The sequence below is a fragment of the Erythrolamprus reginae genome, chromosome 2 (assembly GCF_031021105.1).
Source record: "Erythrolamprus reginae isolate rEryReg1 chromosome 2, rEryReg1.hap1, whole genome shotgun sequence".
NCBI classification, from domain to species: Eukaryota; Metazoa; Chordata; class Lepidosauria; order Squamata; family Dipsadidae; genus Erythrolamprus; species Erythrolamprus reginae.
This window is the reverse complement of record NC_091951.1, coordinates 227,399,050-227,422,797: the sequence shown is the minus strand read 5'-3', so window position 1 is coordinate 227,422,797 and position 23,748 is coordinate 227,399,050. Positions and strand designations below refer to the sequence as shown.

The window sequence follows — 23,748 nt, the reverse complement described above, 5'->3', positions numbered from 1 at the left end:
CAAAAGTACCCGGTTCTAGAGCTCCCAGGGCACTTTCCTCCCCCCCCCCCCATTATCTTTCACGGGAGGGAATTTTTAAAAAAAAAACTATTAGGGAGGAAAAGATAATGTGCTCCTTGTATTCCGATTAGCATAAGCCTATGAAACTTGTCTGTCAGAAATAATTCATTTCATCCCTCCCTGAAACCCAACCTTCATCAGTTTGAAGAAATCATATAGAACAGTGATGGCAAACCACAAAATCCATATGTCACCATGGGGCCTGGGTTGTTTCCATTCACAAACGGGATTTTGGAGGTGCAGGCCTAGACTCCTGGTAAGGAGTGCATGTCCCTTTCCTCCACTTGTTTTTCCCAACATGTAACTTTGGTTTTCATCCTGACCATCTGCCCCCTCACGCAATGCCCTTAGGACAGTGGTTCCCAACCTTTCTTTCACCATACCCCACCTAAGCATCTCTAAAATTGTGACCCCCCTGACATATAATTGTTACTATTCAAAAGTGAACTCCTCAGCCAAAGGAAGCCTAAAAGGCCATTAACTTGGTTTAAACAAGGTTCCAATCGCTCCCATTAAAAATCAAATTGCCCCCCTGTAGGGCGTGGGCCCCACGTTGGGAACCATGGCCTTAGTAAAAATTTTGGCTGCCCTATCCTAGTGTTGTCCCACCATGGACAGGGTTTAAGGAGAATGGGGAGGTGGTACCTGGCAAGCTCTCCTCCTACGCAACAGCAAAAGCTCTTGAAAAGTTTCCAAACTCTCTGTGAAAAAAAATAGACATGTTAGAAGAGTTGGGAAGCATGAACTTCCTCCCCTACTGCCAGATTCCTCCCATTTGAGATATCAACACTTACCCTGCAGTACATTCTGACCGCCATTCTCCTACTTTCCCCCAGTCAGAATGCTCTGGGCAGGGGCTTTTCAGGGCAGCTGACAATCTGGTTCCCTTGGCAACAGGTAACCAATGGCCATTGTCTACACTAGGAGAGCAGCTCACCTGGGTCTAGGGGAGGCCAGTGGCTGACACACACACACACACACACACACACACACACACACACACACACACATAAAGCAACTTCATTTGAGCCAAAGGTTGAAAGGTCTTTATTGGGTTCATGCTAGAATTGTGGCGCACCTAGGTTTGAAGACAAAATTTGCTTTAGAGCACGCGAGTTGATTGCATACTATATGTCTACAGTTTTTAAAAAACAGCACATTTCCCTAAAATTGCTGCCTTCAGTTAGCTGTAGGTTGATCCTGGGGGAGGGGGTGGGGGAGATTTGGTTTAAGGCATTGTAGCTAGGTGTTGCACAAATGCTGTAGAGCAGGGGTATCAAATTCATATCATCACGGCACTGCCACATGATATATTGGGACTTTCCCCCCTCTTTCCAGCTCAAGGTCTGTGAGTTTGACAGCCTTGCTCTAGAGCAGTGTTTCCCAACCTTGGCATCTTGAAGAGATCTGGACTTCAACTCCCAGAATTCCCCAGCCAGTGAATGCTGGCTGGGGAATTCTGGGAGTTGAAGTCCAGATCTCTTCAAGTTGCCAAGGTTGGGAAACACTGCTCTAGACTAGAGCATTCTTTTCCTTTGAATCCAAAGCATTGTACAATCTTAATTCACATGCCAGGCTGAATAATTACATAGTTTGGAGAAGAGGTTAATTAGTGTTGAATACTAACATATTCCCTTGATTTCTAGATAACACCAATGCATGTTTACCTGGAGTGTGCAGCCACATTTGTCTTTTGTCACCAGTTCATTCCAAAGGCTACAAATGCGCCTGTCCAACGGATACTTTTCTCCTACCTTCTGGTGAATGTGGAGGTAGGTCTATAATTCTTGGATGCAACTGGAAGACTATAAGTCCCTGGAAGATTGGTGGAAACTCTCTTGACCTTTTAAGTATTAGTTTTGAGATTTGTACAAGCCTCATATTTTAGACGTCAGCTGTTGTGATGCAGATATTAAATATACTTTAACTGTTAAACAGAGAAGAGATAGATTTATTTATTTAATGATTTGATTTGATTTGATTTGATTTGATTTGTATGCCGCTCCTCTCCATGGACTCGGGGCGGCTAGCAACAGTGATAAAAAACAGCATGTAACAATCCAATACTAAAACAACTAAAAACGCTTATTATAAAACCAAACATACAAACATACCATGCATAAATTGTAGAAGCCTAGAGGGAAAGAATATCTCAGTTCCCCCATGCCTGACAGCAGAGGTGGGTTTTAAGGAGCTTACGAAAGGCAAGGAAGGTGGGCGCTATTCTAATCTCTGGGGGGAGTTGGTTCCAGAGGGCCGGGGCCACCACAGAGAAGGCTCTTCCCCTAGGTCCCGCCAAATGACATTGTTTAGTTGACGGGACTCGGATTAATGATGGTTTGGGTAGGCACCTATCATATCCAATTGCAGTTTTGATCCCCTGAGCCTGCTTTGTCCTCCATTATCTTAATACAGTATATCAAAATCCAATGGCAATAAGGTTAGTAGCTAGTCCTTGCCAGCTGTCATAAGACTTAAAGCAGACCTTTAAACAAATACAAATAAACAGCTAGAATATGTTTATCCATGTATTAATTTCTTTTGACAAAACAATTTTCAAGTCCTCTGAAGAATAGCTTATAACTAGAAACCAGGCCATTATGTGTACAGTGATCCCCCGGTTATTGCGTCCCCGACCATTGCGAACAGGGTAATTTGCGATTTTTCAACCCGGAAGTAAACAACACCATCTGCGCATGCGTGCCCTTTTTCTTTCTATGGCCACGCATGCGTAGATGGTGGAGTTTGCCGGGCAGATCAGCTGCTGGGCGGCTTCCCTGGGTCTTCCCCTCTTGCCGGGGTTTCCCCTTTGCGTGGGCGGCGGGGAAACCCCAGCCCTGCTTCCCAGCTGAGTGGCGCGAGCAACGGCGTGGGCGGGCGAAGGGGCGGGCGGCGCTGGCTTCCCCTCAGGAGACGCGCCTGAGTGGCCTTTTTGCTGTTCCTTTTGCTGTTTCGTGCGCTTGGCGAGGAAAAGCAGGCGGGGAGGAGGCGACGGGGCCAAAGGGGGCCGAGGGAAGCTCGGCTGCGGTCAAGAGAGGAACGGCTTGGGCTCGCCGCAAGAAAAAAAAGAGAGAAGGCTTCTACCAGAAGCCGGGTGATGCCGGAGGAGCTCCGAAAGCACGAGCGACAGCCGGACGAGCGGCGGCCGCACCAGCAGCGGCGGCACGAGCGGCGGCGGCACCGCCGGTGAGGGAAGCCAAGCCGGCCAGGCTCAGCGGATCAAGCCCGGCTCCTCTCGGCCCAGCATCCTGGGCCAAGCGTCTGCCTTCCGTCACTGAGCCTGGCTCGCCTGGAAGATTGTAGCGCGCGTTGGCTGCAGCGGCGGGGGAAGCCAAGCCAGCAGCAATGTCGCCGCCGCTGCAGCCAACGCGCGCTACGATCTTCCGGGCGAGCCAGGCTCAGTGACGGAAGGCAGCCGCTTGGCCCAGGATGCTGGGCTAAGAGGAGCCGGGCTTGATCCGCTGAGCCTGGCTGGCCCGGAAGATGGCAGCGCGTGTTGCCTGCGCCGATGAGGGAAGCCAAGCCGGCCAGGCTCAGCGGATCAAGCCCGGCTCCTCTCTGCCCAGCATCCCGGGCCAAGCGGCTGCCTTCCGTCACTGAGCCTGGCTCGCCCGGAAGATCGTAGCGCGCGTTGGCTGCAGCGGCGGGGGAAGCCAAGCCGGCAGCAATGTCGCCGCCGCTGCAGCCAACGCGCGCTACGATCTTCCGGGCGAGCCAGGCTCAGTGACGGAAGGCAGCCGCTTGGCCCGGGATGCTGGGCCGAGAGGAGCCGTGCTTGATCCGCTGAGCCTGGCTGGCCCGGAAGATGGCAGCGCGTGTTGCCTGCGCCAGGGCGAACTTCTGCGCTTGGCTTGAGGGCTCAGTTGGGAAGGCGCGCGGGTGTTTTAAAAACGTCCCTGCCGACATGGGGGGCTCGCTAGCACCCCCCCCCCGAACCCCCAACCCGGGTTAGGGGGGTGCTAGCGAGCCCCCCATGTCGGCGGCGACGTTTTAAAACACCCGCGCCGCCCCCAATCTTCGGCTCCTCGCTAGCGCTGCAGAAGTAAAAACACCATCTGCACATGCGCAGATGGTGTTTTTACTTCCGCAGCGCTACTTCGCGAAAACCTGCTCGTTGCGGGGGTCCTGGAACGGAACCCTTGCAACGAGCGGGGGATCACTGTATTGTCTCCATTCAAGGAAGCACTAATGTCAGCTATTGATATAGGAAGCCTAAAGCTACTGTGATTCTTAGGTGCAATGTTAAGTGGCTGTTCTTGGTGCTTGAATGAGTGGTGAAGTTAGTATCCAGAGTGATAATTCTTCATATGTGTACTTTGACAGAATTGAGAGTTGTGAGTAAAGGTAATAACATTGATGTGGTGGTGCATCTTGGCACAAATGATTTGTCCCAGAGAAATGTCAATGTAGTAAAAAGAGATTTTCAATGTCTAAGTGTGGAGCTGGGTAAAATAGCAGATTCAGTGACTTTCTCAGAGGTGTTACCGGTTTGTGGCCAAGAGGATAAAACAACGTGTATCATAGAGTTTAATGTGTGGTTAAAGCAGTGGTGTAAAGCTGAAGGTTTTGGCTATGTAAGTCATGATGTCAGTAGGTGGTCTAATAGGGAGTTGTTTAAGAGGGATGGTTTGCATCCATCATACAGAGGTACCCAGGTACTCGGTGAGGAATTCAGAACTTTTTTGGACAGGCATTTAAACTAGGTAAAGGGGACAGAGATGTAACTGATGTGGGTGATTTCTGTCCCCGACCAATGAGGATAAAGCAGTTTTTGGAAGCTTATGAAAAGGGAGCTGCAAATAAAATAGATGTAGTTGTTGATGATAAGGGGCAAACTAATAATGAAAATAATGTTCTTCGTGTAATGTGCACGAATGCTCGAAGCTTGAGCAACAAGCTCTGTGAATTAATGGCCATAATATCTAGAGATAATTTGGACCTGGTTGCCATAACTGAGACATGGTTTAAGGATTCTAATGAATGGGAAATATCCACACCATGATATACACTGTATAGGAAGGATAGAATAGAGAGAAGGGGAGGTGGAGTAGCCATTTATGTTAAAGAAACTCTAAAAACAACACTAATTCAAAATACATGTCAAGATCTAGTGACCCTCTGGATTTGCATGCAAAATAAAGACGGTTCTGTCATTAGAATTGGGGTGATCTATAGGCCTCCAGGGCAATCTGAGGAATATGACAACAAGATGGTGGATGAAATTACCCAAATGGCAGTAAAGGGAGATATTGTGGTTATGGGTGATTTCAACATGCCTGATGTTGACTGGAATATCCCCAGTGCCCTTACAAGCAAAAGTAAGAATATAGTAGAGGCCTTTACAGGAGCAGCTCTGGCACAGCTGGTTAAGACACCAACTAGAGGGGAGAATATTCTAGATTTAGTTTTTACGAATGGGAATTGGGTTTCAGATGTCAAGGTGGGAGAAAATTTAGGTTGCAGTGACCATCTATGTTTGTGGTTTGATGTAAAAACTCATTGTGAGCAATCCTATAATGCAAACAAAGTATTGGATTTCAGAAAAACAAATTTTAATGCAATGGGGGAATATTTAGATAATGAATTAAAGGGGAGGGATAAAATGGCAGGAGCGAGCACCCAGTGGACTGTATTTAAAAAGGCCATCTTAAAAGCCACTGGACTGTATGTAAGACAAATAACTAAAGGTAAAAGGAAGAAGAAACCGCTATGGTTTAGCAATGATGTAAGGACTATAGTCAATGAAAAAAAGGCTGCCTATAGGAGGTATAAAGAGTCTGGAAGTATAGCTGATAGGGAGGTGTATAAAATGAGACAGAAGGAGGCGAAACAGATAATATATGCTGCTAAAGCCTCAAAAGAGGAAGAAATTGCCAAATCTCTAAAGAAGGGGGATAAAACCTTCTTCAGATATATTAGTGATAAGAAGAAGAAAAACTGCGGCATCACGAAGCTTAGTACCGGGAAAAATACATGCATTAATGGGAATAAGGAGATCGCTGACCATTTCAATAGCTACTTCTGTTCAGTTTTCTCAAAAGACACCTTACAAAATAATACTATAGAGGGATATAGCATTGCCTCCAACTGTACGGATTCAGCTCCAGTGATCTTAGAAGCCGATGTCTTAGAAGAACTTGAACGATTAAAGATAAATAAGGCAATGGGTCCAGATGGCATCCACCCCAGAGTTCTTAAAGAACTCAGATCTGTCATTGCTACCCCCCTGACTGATTTGTTTAACCAATCCTTGTTAACAGGAGATGTTCCTGAGGATTGGAGAATGGCAAGTGTTGTGCCTATCCACAAGAAGGGCAGTAGAGAAGAAGCTGGTAACTACAGGCCAGTTAGCTTGACATCAGTTGTCGTTAAAATGATGGAGACTCTACTGAAAAAGAGGATAAATCAGCACCTAAAAAACAATAACTTATTGGACCCAAATCAGCATGGCTTTACTGAAGGCAAATCATGTCAGACTAATCTCATTGATTTCTTTGACTATGTCACAAAGGTGTTGGATGAAGGTGGTGCCGTGGATATTGCCTACCTGGACTTCAGCAAAGCCTTTGATACGGTTCCACATAAAGAGCTGATAGATAAATTAGTGAAGATTGGACTTAATCCCTGGATAGTTCAATGGATTTGCAGCTGGCTGAAGCATAGACACCAGAGGGTTGTTGTGAATGGCGAGTATTCTGAGCAGAGTCAGGTTACAAGCGGTGTGCCACAAGGGTCTGTTCTGGGTCCTATTCTTTTTAATATGTTTGTGAGTGACATAGGGGAAGGTCTGGTAGGGAAGGTTTGCCTATTTGCCGATGACTCTAAAGTGTGCAATAGGGTTGATATTACTGGAGGCGTCGGCAATATGGTAAATGATTTAGCTTTACTAGATAAATGGTCAAAGCAATGGAAACTGCAGTTTAATGTTTCCAAATGTAAAATAATGCACTTGGGGAAAAGGAATCCTCAATCTGACTATTGTATTGGCAGTTCTGTGTTAGCAAATACTGTACTTCAAAAGAAAAGGATTTAGGCGTAGTGATTTCTGACAGTCTCAAAATGGGTGAACAGTGCAGTCAGGCAGTAGGGAAAGCAAGTAGGATGCTTGGCTGCATAGCTAGAGGTATAACAAGCAGGAAGAGGGAGATTATGATCCCGCTATATAGAATGCTGGTGAGACCACATTTGGAATACTGTGTTCAGTTCTGGAGACCTCACCTACAAAAAGATATTGACAAAATTGAACGGGTCCAAAAACGGGCTACAAGAATGGTGGAAGGTCTTAAGTATAAAACGTATCAGGAAAGACTTAATGAACTCAATCTGTATAGTCTGGAGGACAGAAGGAAAAGGGGGGACATGATCAAAACATTTAAATATATTAAAGGGTTAAATAAGGTCCAGGAGGGAAGTGTTTTTAATAGGAAAGTGAACACAAGAACAAGGGGACACAATCTGAGGTTAGTTGGGGGAAAGATCAAAAGCAACATGAGAAAATATTATTTTACTGAAAGAGTAGTAGATCCTTGGAACAAACTTCCAGCAGACGTGGTAGATAAATCCACAGTAACTGAATTTAAACATGCCTGGGATAAACATATATCCATCCTAAGATAAAATACAGAAAATAGTATAAGGGCAGACTAGATGGACCATGGGGTCTTTTTCTGCCGTCAGACTTCTATGTTTCTATGTTTCTATGTATTCTACCGACCATGAAATTTTCCAAGTGCATATTGGACCAGAAGGCGTAGTTCAGGAGCAACAACCCCTGATACCTGAATGGCCAGAAATAATCTATTTTCAGGACATGGATTGGAAAAGAGGATTCCTCTACTGGATTGATGATAAAGGAGAACTGATGCGCTACAATATAGCAACCAAGACAAAATTAATAATTCCTACAAACTCACCAGGTGAAACACCATCTCAATGTCTTTTTGTAGTGTGGTCACCAAAACTGGACACACTACTCTAGGTGTAGTCTACCCAAGGCTTTGTAGAGTGGTATTATACTTTTGTATCTATACTGTTTGTTTTAATATTTCCTATGAATGAAACATTTTTAGGGCAAAGAAGAAAATATAGCCTCCTTATTAGGAATTTAATTGAAGAATTAAAAAAATCAAAATAGGCATAAAAACTTTGAACTAAACACACAGACATTATCTCCCACTGGCAGGATTGGAATATGGAGACTTGGAGTAGGAATCATTGCACTGTAGAATAGTAATTGTAGAGAGAAACCTGAGACCATATTGGTCCCAAGCACCACAGTCCTTATCATTGAGCCAGACTTGAAAATTACAGAAAGGTTCTATTTAAGATATCTACAAATAACTGTTAGACTCTAAAATGATTTGGAGGTGAGGGTGTCAAGACCTATTCCAGTTTTAGATGAAACAAAGGAAAGGGCAGCAGCAGGGGTGAAATTCAGCAGGTTTTGACAGGTTCTAGAGAACCCGGTAATGGAAACTTTGAATAGTTTGGAGAACCAGCAAATACCATCTGGCTAGCCGCAGTGTGGGGAGGGACTGGAGATTTTGCAATGTCCTTCCCCTGCCATGCCCACCAAGCCCCATTTTGAATTCATTCATTCATTCATTCATTCACTCATTCATTCATTCATTCATTCATTCATTCATTCATTCATTCATTCATTGGATTTGTATGCAGCCCTCTCTGGGGACTCGGGAAAGCTCACAACATATCAATACAGTGTTCCCTCAATTTTCGCGGGGGATGCGTTCCAAGACCGCCCGTGAAAGTCGAATTTCCGCGAAGTAGAGATGCGGAAGTAAATACACCATTTTTGGCTATGGACAGTATCACAAGCCATCCCTTAACACTTTAAACCCCTAAATTACCATTTCCCATTCCCTTAACAATTTAGTCACCATTATTACTGGTATTCACCATTGAATAAGACACTTAGTAATCCTGATATTTATAAACATAATTATTTATTAACAATAATTATTTTTTTTGTTATTTATTTGCAAAAATTATTAGTTTGGCGATGATGTATGACGTCATTGGGCGGGAAAAACCGTGGTATAGAAAAAAAATCACGAAGTATTTTTTTATTAATATTTTTTTAAAAACCGTGGTATAGGCTATTTGCGAAGTTCGAACCCGTGAAAATTGAGGGAACACCGTATAACAATACATCTAAAAATCCTTCTTTTCTTATTCTCTATACCCCCTTCCTTGACTCTAATTCCCCTCAACATGTTTTTCTCTTTTCTCTGTCTATTCTTTACTCTTGTTTTTTCCCTCAACTCTTCTCTACTTCTTTCCTTACTATCAAAAATTCCTCAAACAATACCTGATGTTTATTATATAGACTACAAATGTTATGAGATACAATCTAATTATTGTTGCATTACCCTGTCTTACCTTTGCTTTTTCTATTTTTGTAAAGCTCAATAAAGATTATTTTATAAAAATCCAATTAATACGTCTACAAAGACTTTAAAAAAACCTCTAATATAATTTAAAAAAACATTCATCGCTATTCACCCAGGTCAGCAGTTAATATGCATAGTACATTTGGTTTTAATCTATTCATTCTGTCCTTAGATAAACTAAATGAAAATAATTCTGAATGCTTGTTATGTTGAACCCCCAACTTCCAACCAAACACAGCTGGCTTTTGTCCCTAAAGTGGGACTAGAATTTACAGTTTCCCTCTTTCTATCATGATGCCTTAAAACTGCTACACCAAACATTCTAGCAGCGGCAATGGAGCGCGTAGACTCACTCCATTGCCGCCGGTCTTGCATGCGACATGCATGCACAACCTAAGCGATTCTGGCAGCTAAAATCAGTGGGGTTTTGCTTCCAGGCGTGCGCAGAATTTTTGCTGCCAGAAGAACGTCTACGCACGAGATTACGGTTGCTGCACATGCGCAGCATCCAGAATCTCACACCGGCACCTAGAGCGGCAGCTGGCGAAAGCACCCTGCCTGACCTCCAGCCACATGCCTGCTCTCACACACCGCAGGAGAGATATGCCTGTGGCACAGGACAGCACAGAGCAGGCCACGTGGCCAGAGCTCGGGGCCACCCGGCCTGGTCCCCAGGCCATGCTCTCAGCGCCCCTGCAGGTTGTCACACACCGGAGCAAGGTAAGGGCTGGGCTGGCAGCTCGCAGTGTGGCATGGCTTGGCTTGGGCATTTTTGGTAGGGACAGGAATGATGGCCCACCCCTGGTGCTACGTGATGCCCATTTGTTAATTCTTATCAATATACTTATTAACTTTGCAGCGTCCTGAGCTCTTCAAGATGCCTCAACGCGAGCAGAGGGGTGGAGCCAGCTGCGGAGCCGAATGGACGGTGAGGAGGAGAGCTCCGGTTATTCCTCCACTTTTGAGGTGTTCGATCGGTCCTTCTTCGACCACAGACTACATGAGGAGGTATCTGACCAGTGGGGAGCCCTGTTAGCCGGTTTTCTTTTCGGGCAGGGGTCTGAGATGGCGGATCAGGAATTTCCCGAAAGAAGATCGTGCAATATGGCGGCCTGAGGGACTCCCGGCTGGAGATTCCTATACTGATACTGGCGAGGCGATTGTACAGAACGGAAAGGTGTGACCTCAAATTTCTACGCAACTGCCGAGACAGAAACTTGATCCCCAAATGCTGCCAACTAAAATTCCATTCTAAAACCCCATCTGAAATAACCGAGAAACTCGGTGTCTAACTTTAAATCTTTATTCTCTGCAGGAGACTAACTAGACGCGGATACACTTTCACTCAGACGCGAGCTAGAGAGAAGCGCGTAAGACCGGAGGCACTTTCCTTTTATACTGTTTCACCCGGCAACAAGCGACGCCTGACAGCTCTACAAAGATTGGCGCCAAACCGTAGCAGCCAATGAGAAGCAGGTAAACAACTTCTAATACAAACAGTGAATTCTGCTTAACAACTCTACTTTTAGACTTTACCCAGCTACAGAATACTGTGGAATCTTCTGGTCATAACACCCCTCCCCCTTCTGGATGGATTTTTACAGGTTTTATTCGGACAAGCAAGTAATGAAGTCTTCGAGCCGAGCAGGCTTCCTGGGGGTGCGTTCTGACCGGCGTGGTTCGTTCAGGACCTGGACATCTACGGAGGACGAAGGTTCTTCTGGTCCTGCAGGTGAAGAACTTCCCCGGCTGGAGCATGGTGGAGCTGGGGCAGCGCTGGAATGGTCACTAAACCCAGGTAAGTCCCAATCTATTTGTTTCTGGGCACGGCTGGGTCTGGTATAACTCCCTGTGGGGAGTGAAGCATTAGAAACCCCATTACTAGTGTCAGCCATATTCCCTCTGATACTGGCTGTTTCCAGTCTCCCCCTGACATGGTCTATGTGCCTCTTCCAGAGGCGTCCATCATCCAGTTTGACCATATATGTTTTAGGACCTGTTTGCTCAGTCACTATCCCAGTCTCCCACTGTTTGCCCCTGTCAAAATTTTTTACATACACCTTTTGTCCCACAAACATTGACCTTTCAGGGGTTGTTACATACTCTGGCTTCATCTTAACATAAGAGGGGTGCAGCCTATCTAAAGGAGACCTCAATCTCCTTCCCATGAGTAGTTCAGCTAGGCTTCTATTGGTAGTTAGGCTCGGTGTTATGTGCTGAGTTAATAGGAAGGTGTCCAGTCTTTCTTGTATCTCCCCTGGAGATGACCTTTTTATGGCCTCTTTGGCCACACGAACATATCTTTCTGCCATACCATTAGCCCAGGCTGCGTGGGGTGAGACCAAGGCATGTCTTACTCCCAATTGGGCTACGAACAGCTCCAGCTGTCTAGAGGTGAATTGGGGTCCATTATCCGAAACCAGGACATCTGGACACCCATGGGTTGCAAACAACCTCCTTAAGACTTGTATAATTGTGGAAGATGTGGTGGACCCTAACAATATAACATCCAACCATTTGGAGTATGCATCCACCACTATCAAAAACATATTGGTGCCCACCGGTCCGGCCAGATCTATATGTACCCTTGACCAGGGCCCTTGGGGTGTGTCCCACTGTGCAGGGGTGGTTTTAGGGGGATTTGGCCTTGTGTCCTGACAAGGGCTACATGCGGCCACCCAATCTTCAATTCCCTTGTCTAATCCTGGCCACCATAGATACCCTCTGGCCAAAGCTTTCATCCTGACCACCCCAGGGTGCCCCTGGTGCAGCATGTTCATGACTTGAGGCCTCAGTGCAGTGGGTATAACCACCCTGTCACCCCACAAAATACAATCCTGCATCACAGAGAGTTCCAGCCTCTTGGTTTTAAAATCCAGCACTGAGTGGTCTTTACCATTTGGTGGCCACCCTTTCAATATGTATTGGAGGACTTTTCCCAACACCAGGTCCTTTTTAGTTTCAATGGCCACCTCTTTGGCAGTAATAAGGGATGGTGTACCTAAATCAATGAGGAGGACATCTCCTGCAGGGGCAGGGTCCTCCACCCTTTGCCCTAATGGACAGCGACTAAGACCATCAGCATGATTAATCATTGAGCCCCCCTTAAGTACAAGGATGTAATCATACCCTGACAAAAAAATAGTCCAACGGGACATGCGGGGGGACATAAAAGGTGGAGTTGGCCGCCCAGTGGCTAACAGCCCTAACAAGGGTTTATGGTCAGTGACCAGTTGGAATGGTCTCCCCAATAAGTAGTTGTGAAACTTTTTCACCCCAGCTACCAATGCGAGTGCCTCTCTATCTATCTGGGCATAATTACGTTCTGTCAGGGACAACGTCCTTGAAAAGTATGCCACTGGGGCTTCCTGGCCATTTGGCAATATGTGGGCCAGGACCTCTCCCACCCCATACGGGGATACATCGCATGTAAGCCTAAGTGGCAACGTGGAACTATATTGTACCACGACACTTTGTGAGGTCAAGAGGTCTTTGATATTATTAAAAGCCTGTTGTTCTGTCTCACCCCATCTCCATGGCGCTCCCTTGTGGAGAAGTCGATGAAGCGGCTCAGCTGCTGAGGCTTTCTGTTTCAGAAAAACAGAGTAAAAATTTAATAGCCCCAAAAATGCTTGCAGCTCTGTTCTAGAGGTGGGGGCAGGGGCATCCTTAATGGCTCTGATTTTCTCCTCAGTGGGGTGTATGCCTGCTTCATCTATCCTAAACCCCAGGAAGTCCACTGAGGAAGTTCCCCACACACACTTTTCTGGCTTTAGCCTTAATCCTTTAGCTTGTAACCTAGCCAGAACCTGTCGAATTCTACAGTGCAGTTGGTCTGGAGTGTCCCCTGATATTAAAATATCGTCAAAGTAGGGGACCACCCCCCTAATTCCCCAGAGCAATCGTTCCATGATTCGCTGGAATATACCCGGGGCGACACTTATGCCAAATTGCAGTCGAGTACATTTAAAGGCCCCCCTGTGTATCACAATTGTTTGCGCCAGGGCTGTGGCATCATCCACTGGCAACTGCTGGTATGCCTGTGCAAGGTCCAGCCTCGCAAAAATTTTCCCAGACCCCAGGGTATGCAGCAACTGCTGCACAACAGGTATCGGATAGGAGTTGTGCTGTAACGCCTTATTCAAGGTAGATTTATAATCCGCAGAAACTCTCAGAGATCCATCAGGCTTCAGGGGGGTGACAATAGAGGTCTCCCAGGGGGCATGTTCGACAGGAACCAAAATACCCTGAGCCTGAAGTTTCTGCAATTGGGCATCCAATTTATCCATTAGGGGCAGTGGTACCCTGCGAGGTTTTAACCGGAAGGGCGGGACAGCAGGATCCAAAGAAAAAGAAATGGGTGGCCCCTTATAGGTACCCAAACCCTGTTTAAAAACCTCCGGAAATTCCTGGACAAAATCAGGCTCCTTCAAACAAGTCACTTTGTGAAGACCAGTGACAGCTAACCCCAAAGGAACCATCCAATCAAGTCCCAAAAGGGAATGATTCGCCCCCTCAATAACTAGAATAGGCAACATACAATGTACATTTCTAAAAGTTATAGGCACCCTAGTGCTTCCCAAAACCCGGATTGGGTGTCCCTGGAAGTCTTTAATAGCAATGTCCAGCGGCTTTAGCGAGTCCAGGGACAACGAAGGCACATACAGTCTCAGTTTATGCCACGGCATTAAAGTAAATTTAGAGCCTGTGTCCAGCTCCATGTGGCATGGTTGATGATTCAACATGAGAGGGACAATAATCTTATTAGGGGCTGGCGGGTAGGTGCCACAGTCCGTGGATGTGCGGTTACCTTGGTTGCCGTCCCTCAAAGTGTTGCTCCCCGGTCTCCAGTTCCCTCTTCCTTGTTGTCTGAATGGTCAGTAGACTCAATGAGATGGAAAGGTGGGCAGCAGGTCTTGATTGAAGGGGGTGTCGTCAGGCAGGATGGCTCGGCAGATGGCGGCAATGTGGCCACGTTTGTCGCAGCGGCGGCAGAAAGCATCCTTAAAGGGACATCTCGAGTGGGCATGCTGACCACGACATCCGGCACAGGCTTGGAAGGATGGACGAGGTTGTCTGGTTGGCGGTACCCGTAGCTGGCAGCAGTGGTCTTCATATGGGTCGAACTCAGAAGTACTGTAGTCGTGTTGATGGTTGGCGGGGGCGCAAGGTGCCTCAGCGATCTTAAAAACTGTGGCCAGCTTGTCGTTTGACTTAAGGTCAGCTGCAGCAGCTTCAGCGACTTCCGCGGTTTGAGCTGCCTTAATCACATCTTGTAGTGACGAGTCGTCAGCTGCCAGCAGTTTATTCCGGATAGAAACATTTCTCATGCCAAATATAATGGCATCAGTTAACCTAGCCTCAGGATTGTCAAACTGACACTTGGCTAAAATAGTCCTGAAGCGAGTGGCAAACTGGTTAATAGATTCCCACTCAGCTTGAGCCATCCAGGAGAACTGGTGCCTGAAAACCCTGGCAGGTTTCGTTGGCTTAAAATGAGCTGCCAACTTAGCCATCAAAGTGTCCCATGGAACCGAATTTGCAGGTTCTGGGTCCGTCAAGGTCTCTGCCAGGTCAAAAATTTGAGTCCCGCAGTAGTTCAGAAATAAAGCCCTTTTACGGCCGTTGTCAGCATCTTTCATGCCGGCGGCTTCCAAGAAAATTTCAAATTTAGCCATATAGGCTGTCCAAGTTGACCTCTCAGGGTCAAATAATTCAGGCGGCTGATGATCAAAGGGGTCGCCATAATGATTTTTTCCGTAAAAAAAATCGCCTCTAGATCCTCGTCGCCAGTGAAATAACCGAGAAACACGATGGCTAACTTTAAATCTTTATTCTCTGCAGGAGACTAACTAGACGCGGATACACTTTCACTCAGACGCGAGCTAGAGAGAAGCGCGTAAGACCGGAGGCACTTTCCTTTTATACTGTTTCACCCGGCAACAAGCGACGCCTGACAGCTCTACAAAGATTGGCGCCAAACCGTAGCAGCCAATGAGAAGCAGGCAAACAACTTCTAATACAAACAGTGAATTCTACTTAACAACTCTACTTTTAGACTTTACCCAGCTACAGAATATTGTGGAATCTTCTGGTCATAACACCATCCACTGAACGGATCCTGAAAAGAACTGAATTAGCCGTTATCAGAAATGAACTCCACAGGAAAAGATTCCTAGTAGACCAAACCAACAAAGACCTACTCACTCTTCATCTCAAACTTAGCAACAGAATCCACCCAATACTCTGGGACCAATCTAAACAACTAGCCCTCTGGAGAGCTGAAACAGAAACCTCCCTCAATACAGACATACACACCAAGAAACTCCACAATTTGGAAAAACACCAGAAATCCAAACCCTTTCCACAGCAACTCATGAAGAATACAGTACATAATTTACCGTACATGACCCTCACCACAGCAGAAACCAACGTCCTCTCCAAAGGATTCAACTTTGCAGTCGCCCCCAAACGCATCACCACTGAAAACATCATATGCGGAGTTGAAGCCACTCTAACCAAAATCAACCAAGATGAAGCCAACAAAATCAGACTTGAAGTCACCAATGTCCTCTGCTCCAGCATTCCACCCCGAAGCAACTTACATAAAGATGAACAAAAAGCACTCACCAACTTGAGGAAAGACAATAACATAATCATCCTCCCAGCAGACAAAGGCAAAGCCACTGTGGTGATGAACACATCTGACTACCAAGACAAGCTATCCAACCTACTCCAAGACTCCGCTTACAAACCTCTAAGCACAGATCCTACCACCTACCTGGAAAAAACCACCAAATCCAAAATAAAAGCTTCTCCCATCAGTGAAGAAATCCAGCAAAGAATCATCCCCAGAGAAAAATCATCCAGATGCCCCAAGCTCTATGGCCTCCCCAAGATACACAAAGAAGGAACACCACTCAGACCCATAGTCAGCTCCATAGGCTCACCCCTACAGAATCTTGCCAAATTTCTTGCCAAACAACTCTAGCCCTATGCAGAATCCATCATGTCTCATGTACAAAACTCATTCCAATTCACAGAAATCATAAAGGAACAAAACCTACAACCCAGCGACCTTCTCGTAAGCTTCGATGTCATATCTCTCTTCACCCAAGTGCCTATCAAATAAGCCCTGACAGCCATCCAAAACAAATACAACCCCCCGAAGCACATCTTAGATCTGACCAACCACTGCCTGATGAATACATACTTCATCCACAATGGACAAAGATACAAAGAGATAGAAGGAGCCCCCATGGGATCACCCCTGTCACCCATCATCGCAAACTTATACATGGAATATTTTGAAACCAACACCTTGGACAAATCTGAACACAAACCCAAACTCTGGCTTAGATATGTAGATGATACCTTCGTAATTTGGCCACATGGGAAAGAAAAACTGGACAGCTTTCTCACACATCTCAACAGCCTACACCCCAAAATACAATTCACCATGGAAATAGAAACCAACAACAAACTTCCCTTCCTGGATGTCCTAATCTATAAAAAACCCAATGGCTTCCTAGGACATACCATCTACCAGAAGAAGACACACACCAACCACTACCTGAACGCAAAATCCCACCACCAACCTGCACAGATCAATTCCGTAGCCAAGACCCTCATTTCCAGAACCAAACGCCTAGCCGACAAAGACCACCTGGAACCTGAATTACACAGTCTCACAAATGTATTAATTTCCAATGGATTCCAAAGAGAGGCAATCAACAACTTAATCCATAAAGAGACACCCCCCAAGAACCAAGACACAGAACAGGACAATGGTATCGCCCTCCTCCCTTACATCAAAGGCACCACAGATAAAATCAGTAAAATTCTCCGCAAACATAACATCAAGACAGCCTTTGGTACAGATTAAAAAATAGCCAACATCCTAAGAAACCCGAAAGACAATACCCAGCTAGAAAACCAGGGAGTTTATCAAATACCATGTAAAATCTGCCCAGCCACATATATTGGACAAACTAACAGGAGAGTAAATGCACGTGTTGCAGAACATAAGAATGCATTAAAGAAAAAAGAAAAGACCTCCTCCCTTTTCCAACACTTCAAAACTACAGGACATGAAATTGATTTTGACAGTACTAAATTAATTTCCAAAACAGAACACTACAGGAAAAGAATAATCATGGAAGCCATCGAGATAGAAAAACATCCCCAAAATATGAACAAGCGGGATGATACCTCCCGCCTACCAGACATCTGGAAACCAGCCCTCAAACGTAACCCAGCCATAAAAACTGAAACTAGACTCAGAACACACATTGCAAAACAATCAAGCAGCCTGCAAGCTCCAACTACTTAGGATATCACACCTAATCAACAACCATTAACTAATCAGCATACTTCAGCTCCATCAACGACCCAAGATGTTACCCCACTGACTCACCAGGAAGTTTCTACACAGCAGGCAATTGCTGAGCCATCAAACCATACCCAGTCACCAGTATTTATAGAAGGATGGCAGCTCAGGTCTCGCAGTGTTCGCCTTAGTACAAGGACAGAAACACCAGCCTGAAGATGATGAGTGTGACCTCGTCGAAACGTCACCAGAAATTTCCAAATCCTACACGGGAAGAAACCCGAATATACCAAGACCGTCATACCTGTACCCGTGAAAATCTACGAAAACATATATACACATATATATATATATACTCTTTGACCTCCCCACATCTTCCTGATTATCTTTTAATCAAATCACCACTATGCCGTAATTCTCCCCAAGCAAGTTATTACAATTGCTTATGAATTCCTACAGTGTATCCCAGAAACACCCCTGGGGGAAGTGAATGTCAATTATTTTTCTTACTAGCTCAGCCCTGCTTATGGCTTGCCAAAGAGATCAACTTACTTAGTGACTGCTGTAGCTCATGCAGGACTGTGAATGAAGAAATCGAGGCATTCAGCAGTATGCCAACACCAGGTGTGGAGCGAGATGCATAATACAAGTGTGTTACAGTGCTCCAGAAGAACAGATTTTCAAATACAGCGAGTCCTAAGGGATCCTGATTTTTCAGCATTGTATCAGGGAAAGTATATTTTCCAGAACCATCTACCTTTACTGTTTCGATGGACTAAAAAAACCCAAAAAGCAATATGAGAACAATATTCAAACTTGCAGAACTATCACTAATTGTTTTAATTAAATAGCCATGTTTTCTGATAACCCAAGGCAATTCTCTATGGCACATTTTGCTCAAATTCTCCAGATCATGTGGTTTATACATTGTGGCCCTCTATATCTAAATGGTCTCTTTATTTATGTTATTTCAGGTTTGCTTGGTTTGTTTGGTTATTTCAAGTTTGTTTGGTTAAGGAATTTTAGGTATTCATTTTGGTTCAGCCAATTGTACCACTTGTCCCAGATTTTATGAAATTCAGATTCATCCTTATCTTGAAGTGCCAATGACAATCTAGTAATTTCCATGCACTTTAGTACTTTGATTATAATGTTTAACATTGATGAGATTGACTCCTTTTTCCAATTTTGTCCATAGAGTATTCTAGCAGCTGTTGTGACATGTAAGATTATATACCTATCCTCTTTCTTAAAATTCTCCCTAGACGCCCAAGAGCAGGGGTAGGCAAAGTTGGCTCTTCTATGACTTGTGGACTTCAACTCCCAGAATTCCTGAACCAATCATGCTAGCACAGGAATTCTGGGAGTTGGAGTCCACATGTCATAGAAGAGCCAATTTTGCCTACCCCTGCCCAAGAGGAAAAGCTCAGGTTTTAAGAAAACAGTTTGTGATATAGAATAGAATAGAATAGAATAGAATAGAATTTTATTGGCCAAGTGTGATTGGACACACAAGGAATTTGTCTTGGTGCATATGCTCTCAGCGTACATAAAATAAAATATACATTTGTCAAGAATCGTGTGGTACAACACTTAATGATTGTCATAGGGGTCAAATAAGCAATGAAGAAGCAATATTAATAAAATCTTAGGATATAAGCACCAAGTTACAGTCATACAGTCAACATGGGAGGAAATGGGTGGTAGGAATGATGAGAAAAACTAGTAGCTCAATACAGTTTTTAATTTTTAACCAATAGGTTTTGGCCCTGAGGCAGGTTCACCATAGGTGGTAGTAGGTACCAATCTCTTTTCTATATTTCCAGCAGACTGCTGAAAGATTTGGGAACATTTTAGCAAGCTATGCTGGTGGAAGGTGCCTACAATATTACGTTTAATTGAAGAACATAAACACATTTTTGGGATTTGTTTTCATAAATCACAAGGGGGAGGGAGGGGGAGGGAGAGAGAGAGAGAGATGCAAACTATAGGTAGCTTTGAATTTGAAATGGGATGAAGTGCACACCTTTTTATGCATACTGATCCAATAGAGTCTATTAGTGATGTAATCAAGAGTCAATCCCGCGGGCTCTTCAGCAATTAATACCACAAGCACATGTCTGTCTGATCCATCCATCCCTGCAGCTTCTATTGCAGTCCCATCCTTCTCACCAAAATTCACCCAGTACATGTATCTGTGATAAGGTAGAAAACCAGAACAAAATGCTTCACGAGCAGAGTTAAATCTTGACGTAGTCATGTTTGGAGTAGAGCTATTTAAATAATTGGGAGAAGTTAGTGTGACTACATTTAGGAAAATTTGCTGGCATTAATCTACTGCCATAATGTACATTTCTCTAATTCTTTGCTATTTATATGGGTTGGACATACATGCACAGATATACACAGAAAACAGTGTACAGTGGTACCTCTACTTAAGAACGCCTCTACTTAAGAACTTTTCTAGATCAGAACCGGGTGTTCAAGATGTTTTTTGCCTCTACTTAGAACCATTTTCTACTTAAGAACCCGAGCCTGGAAAAATTTCCAAGGAAATTTGAGAGTGGCACGAAGGCCCGGCTAGTTTCCTGCCATTCCCCCTTTAATCCCGGCCATCTCGGGCTTTTCTAGGCTGCCAGAGGAGCCTTTGGGTGGCGCTTAAGGAGGTTTTGGCAGTCCAGAGTGAACGAAGCATTTTCCTTTCTCTGGGCGCTTGCAGAGGGAATAAACCTCTGCCAGCGCCCAGAGAAAAGAAACGCTCCCTTCGCTCTGGGCAGCAACTGTCCTCCTCCTCTTCTTCCTCCCACCCAAATTCCAAGCTTTTATTTCCTTCCTAATGAGTTTTCATGCATTATTTGCCTTTACATTGATTCCTATGGGAAAAATTGCTTCTACTTACAAACGTTTATACTTAAGAATCTGATCACGGAACGAATTAAGTTCTTAAGTAGAGGTACCACTGTATATCTTTTGTGCAATTTGCCGTTTTGCTGTTTGCTGGGAGGCAAATTGCTGTTTTTTCCTTGTTTTCCTCCCCCAAAACTAAGGTGCATCTTACATTCCAGTGCATCTTATACTCCAAAAAATATGGAAGTTGCCCGGTGTCCAAATTTTGATCACACGACCATGGGGATGCCACAGTGCTCGTAAGGGTGAAAAACAGTCATAAGTCACTTTTTAAAAAGTGCTGTTGTAGCTTTGAATGGTTACTAAACAAACTGCTGTAAGTCGAACACTAACCGTATGTAAAAATTTGAGATTCCAGCTCTAAAGACTTATGGAATTTCTGGAAAGAACAGTGAATTCTTACTGGATTTGGCAACCTCTTGAAACTCTGGGCATTTTTAATAAATAATTTAGATCTTGGAGATGTTATATGGGCAGGCTTCAAATAACATAGTACTGGCAGGCATCATGTATGCATGAAATTATATCACTATTACAACACTGTAAATACAGTAGCGTCTATTCTGAAACTTGTACTTTTTTTCTGGAAATATAACCAGCTGCTTCGGCACCAAATTTTTCTCTAGGACCTTTACATAGCCCCTACCATCAATGAAACCAGTGAAAATGGCATGAGGATAATTGCTGGCCCAGTATAACTGCCCTGTGAACCAGTCTACAGAGATGCTGTTGACGCCACTGACATCTATAAGCAAAAAATAAATAAATACATTCAAGAAGACAAAATATGGGAAGAGGCTCAGTGACTTTTTGTTATACAGCGTTCCCTCAATTTTCGCGGGGGATGCGTTCCGAGACTGCCTGCGAAAGTCGAATTTCTGCAAAGTAGAGATGAGGAAGTAAATACACTATTTTTGGCTATGAACAGTATCACAAGCCTTCCCTTAACACTTTAAACCCATAAACTGCAATTTCTCATTCCCTTAGCAGCCACTTAGATTATTACTCACCATGTTTATTTATTAAACTTTATTAAAAAATATTTATTAAAGGCGGACGAAAGTTTGGCGATGACGTATGACGTCATCGGGTGGGAAAACCATGGTATAGGGAAAAAAACAGCGAAGTATTTTTTAATTAATATTTTTGAAAAACCGTGGTATAGCTGTTTCGTGAAGTTCGAACCCACGAAAATCGAGGGACCACTGTAGTCCATCTACATAATAAATAATCTTCTGTAAGAGGCTCTTTACAACACTTCTTTCTGAGGCAAAAGGGGTCTCTATGTAATGTTTTTCTGGTTATTTCAGCTTCCTGTAAATTTAACTTCATGATAATAGAATATATTTCATTTAATGGTCACCCATCATCAGTGTAATCAATGATTATGTCTTCATCAATGGTCACCTTCTATTATGTAGAAAATATTACATTTTTATCATCAGATTTTCTGTATGGTATTTGGGCTTTGGAGAGCTAACTGGAAATATCAGTGCCTTGAGTTGAATTACACATGGGTCTTCTCAAATTCTAAAAAGGCGAGGATATTTGGACAGTATTGGGGAAAAGATTTGGGGGTATTATAGGGGATTTATGTCATGTCAAGCTTTGAGACACACATTTTGCATGTTAAATCTCAAACTCCTCAGAAGGAAAACAATCCTTAATTTTTACTCCCATCAATTCAGATAGGCTCTAGGAATTGTGTTCCATTCCAAAGGAGTGCCACACCACACAATATGAAAAGACAAACTGAGGCACAATTGACTATAAAACTGATCTTGACAAATTTTAGGTTCATCCCAAAGAAAATTAGGATTGATCTAGAACTGGAGCTGAAATATGGATGCAAAAATATGAGTGCATACAAAAGGGTTAATTTTTGATTCTGGATTTACCTGTAGTAAATAATTTTACCTGGATAAAAAATCATCTCACTTTTTCCAGACACATAAACATGCAGTTTTTTATCTTCACCAACCCAATAATAGCTTCTCCTTAAGAGGTCATAAGCTACAGAGACAGGCTTTGTTTTTGTAGATATTAGACTCTCCAGGTGATGCATCTTTAAATCCAGGAGGACAAGACCTTGAGGGACAGCTAGTAGCATTTTGGTGGCACCATCTGAACAGAAAAGAACTTTAACTACCTTTGCTCTAATACATAGTCAAATTCAGCCACCTCAATTTGAAGCACTCTTGATCTGAGCTGGCACTGCACCTCTTAGAATTCTTAACCAGCTAACAATATATAGGATTTAATTATGTCTCAAATCACTTGTTAATTCTGACTCAGGTGAAACTAAGAGATCTCATCTATTTTTTCAGCCCTTAGACTCATTGCATGTTAATTGTACTGTGGACTGAAAGCTTACCTATAACATTGCAAAGGGTTCCATTGACGAGTTCATATCCTTCAACACACTCACAGGTAAAAGAACCTAATGTGTTCTTGCACAATTGATTACAAGGACTGTATGCTGTTTCACATTCATCAATATCTGCAAAGAACAAAACAACGCTGTTGAAAGTTGCTATAAATTGTAAAGGCAGTTACATCAAAAAGTGTAATCATTTATAGAAAAAATTATGTGCACACAATAAACCTGGGAAGATCCTTAAAAAATAATAATCAAGCAATAGATCTGCAAACACCTAGAAGCAAACAAAGTTATAACCAAAAGGCAACATGGGTTTATCAAAAAAAAAGAGATCATGCCAAACAAATGTTATTTCATTCTTTCACCAAGTGACAAAATTAGTGGACCAGCAAAATGCTGTGGACATAGTATACTTGGATTGCAAAAGGCATTTGACCAATTAGACCACAATCTACTTCTTGGTAAACTAAAAAATGTGGAATAGTCAGCATCACCACCAGATGGATCCATAACTGGTTAACAATCTGCACATATTGTGCAGTCCTTAAAGGAACTACATCTACATGAAAGGCAATAAGCAGTGGGGTACCCCAAGGTTCTGTTTTAGGCTCAGTACTCTTCAATATCTTCACAAACAATTTAGATGGGGGAATAGAAGGGGA

General features: G+C 43.9%; 2 long non-coding RNA genes across 6 annotated transcripts; one reads left to right on the top strand and one right to left on the bottom strand.

Moving 5' to 3' along the window:
- Positions 1–705: 705 nt before the first annotated feature.
- On the bottom strand, positions 706–23,209 carry LOC139162122 (uncharacterized). 5 transcript variants are annotated; one of them, XR_011558239.1, is made up of 6 exons: positions 23,081–23,209; positions 22,624–22,830; positions 19,826–19,994; positions 18,352–18,574; positions 1,728–1,987; positions 706–761 (listed from the first exon to the last, which is right to left on the bottom strand). It is a non-coding gene; the product is annotated as an uncharacterized lncRNA (long non-coding RNA). The 5 variants fall into 5 exon arrangements; XR_011558238.1 differs by lacking the exon at positions 706–761 and having other exon boundaries at positions 1,538–1,987; positions 22,605–22,830; XR_011558236.1 differs by lacking the exon at positions 706–761 and having other exon boundaries at positions 1,538–1,987.
- LOC139162133 (uncharacterized) lies at positions 10,789–18,836 on the top strand. The gene is made up of 3 exons (XR_011558262.1): positions 10,789–10,946; positions 11,075–11,268; positions 15,315–18,836. It is a non-coding gene; the product is annotated as an uncharacterized lncRNA (long non-coding RNA).
- Positions 23,210–23,748: the final 539 nt, after the last annotated feature.